This window comes from Nicotiana attenuata, chromosome 6 (genome assembly GCF_001879085.1).
Source record: "Nicotiana attenuata strain UT chromosome 6, NIATTr2, whole genome shotgun sequence".
NCBI classification, from domain to species: domain Eukaryota; kingdom Viridiplantae; phylum Streptophyta; class Magnoliopsida; order Solanales; family Solanaceae; genus Nicotiana; species Nicotiana attenuata.
Window position 1 is genome coordinate 89134996 of NC_031994.1, and position 2806 is coordinate 89137801.

Genomic DNA, 2806 nt, shown 5'->3' on the forward strand with positions numbered 1-2806 from the left:
TTTCTTTCATATTAACATGAGAAAAATTATAATTTATATTTTTCTTAGAATTTTTAAATATCTTAATTTTAACATATGAAAATGATGATCCAACTTAGCTTTGAATAATAGTTAAATTAACTTTCAAGAAGCATAGAGTGACAGCTAATATATATTCGGATGGAGGGAGTAAATGCTAGCACCATTTTGAAATCTCATATATATATATATATATATATATATATATATATATATATATATGAAACCAAGAAAAAGCAATGAAAGCGAAAGCCTATCTCTTTCTTGATTGAGAATTGAAGGATGAAAAATGAAGAAAATTTGTCTTTGCCCCTTTGCATTGCTTTTACCTCATGATGATCTTAGTTCGCGTGTGAAAACGATCATTCTCTTTTTTTCTTTGATCTTTCTTTGCTAATCTACCATTTTTTTAATTACTGACCTTAGCAAACAAGCAAATAAATAAATAAACAAAAATAAAATAATCACTTAATTTACATAAACTGAAAGTATAAAAAAAATTGCACTATTATTAGTGTAGTTTAATCTATTATAGCATATACTTCCCAAATTCATGACGATAGCAATTAGTGTTTATCGAAAAATTTATATATAATTACTTTATAATTTGCCAAATTGTGTAACTATTTTTTGTGCATTAGTGCAAAGAATAGTCTTATATTTTCTTATTCGTATATTTCTATTATTATTTGGTGTTTCTTTCCTTTCCTCCGTCTATTTTTTTTTTTTTAGTTCTTATATTCTTGTTATCATTTTTCCGGCTATTGTCGTTGTTATTTGATTGTTTTCATTCATCCGCTTGAAATGAGTGTCTTTCGGAAACATCTCTACCTCCCCAGGGTAGGGGTGAGATTTGCGTACACATAGTGGCGGAGCCAGAATTTTCATTAAGGGGAGTCAAAATAGAAATAAGTAAGTATGCGAAGAAATCAAGGGGAGTCAACATATAGTATATATAAATAACTAATAAAAATTTAACCTATCTATGCAGTGCAATTTTTCGACGAAGAGGGGTCACTTGACTCCCCTTAGCTTGCTAATAAGTAGCCCCGCCATTGCATACACACTTTTGGGATGTCACAGTTTTCACTGGAATTTTTTCTTGTTGTTTTTGTTATTTGTTGTTTCTTTCGCTTCGGTTTTCATGTTGGTGTTACTGCTTGTTGTTAATATTTTTTCATTTTTTCTTGGGCCGAAGATCTACCATAAAGAATCTCTCTGCCTTTTCAAGGTAGCCGATAGGGGTGAGGCATACATACACACTACCTTCCCAGACCTCACATATAAGATTATACTGGATTTGTTGTTGTTGGTATAAAGAATAATAAGGAAAAATAGAAAACGAGAGGACATTACGAATTTTGATTTGAAAAAAAGAAAGTATAGTAGGTCACAAATACTCTTGCTGTAAACTCCAAAACCAATCACAACTATATATAATAACAATAGCACTAGAATTTTCTAAATCTATTAAGAATTACAAAGAGCAAATTACCATTTGCAATTAATGGCTCGATTAGTAGCATAGTTTTGTTGTTTCATAGACAGGCAATTCCATTCTAATGGAAGAAAGATTATCAAGCTCAAATAGATGAGAAGTAGCACAACTTGCATCTTCATCTTCATCATATTCTTCCTCCTCATTATCATTATCAAATTAATCACGTGTTAAACTATACTGACAGTTTCGTCGCAACTCTCTAACAGATGCCTCCTCCACTCGATGATTTTTCTCCAAATTTTTTTGTTTGTCCACGCACAAATTATTCTTGTGACAATCTTGATCGTCTACAATTACACTACTCAATGAGTAGAATTTGACTGACCTTTTGCTTGTTGAAGATGGAGTAGTAATATTATTATTATTGCTTAAACATGATCAAGAGTATGAAGTGTTGGGTTTTGTTAGTATTATTTATTAATAACAAAACAGGTGTGAATGGAAAATGGTGGAAAAAGAAATGGAGAGAAGTGAAATTTTGAATGAGTTCATTTTACTAATGCACTTTGTCCCTCATTGGTAGAAGGAAAGAAAATCTTTGTGTATATATAGAGAAACTCATCTTTTAGCTCTTAAAGAGTTAAGAAAAAGGCAAGCCTCGCGTCGTTGTCGTCGCTCGGCTTCGGCTTTTGGACAAAATTCTTTTTAAATATTTAATTAATTAATTAAATTAATTAACGAAAATTCAATCCGGAATAACCCATGACCCGCGATCCGGTCCGGTTCGGCCCGTTTTCTTTCCCGGATTACTTTAAATCCATTTTAATTTTCCCGCAATATTACCAACAGCTATGGCTGTTCTGAAACAGTGTCAAACCTGTTCCAACAGCTATGGCTGTTCTGAAAGGTTGCAAACCTTTTCAGAAACAGTACCAAATTGGCTATAAATATTCCTTCAAATCCCAGAATATTTACTTAAGAAATTTTCTGATAATCTTCTTCTTCTTCTCCATAAAAATTCCAGTGTGTTTTACAGCCTTCGAGTGGTTCGCTGTTCATCGGCGTTTTTGGTACCAATACTCCGATGAGTTAAATCTTTATATCCTGGGAGGATATATTCCAGAACCTCGGGTACTTGAGGGGAATAATTTCCTTAAGGACACATTGTGTATTCAGTGGGCTCGATTTGTTCCTATACCGTTTTTAAAATTTATTTTGAAGTTCAAATATTGTTTTCAGAATTTATTTCTACTAACTTTCTGTTTCTGTTTTCAGAAAGATTATTGTTTTATTTATTTACAGCAATACAAATTAATAACAATCTTAAGGAAATTAGTTTTATTATAT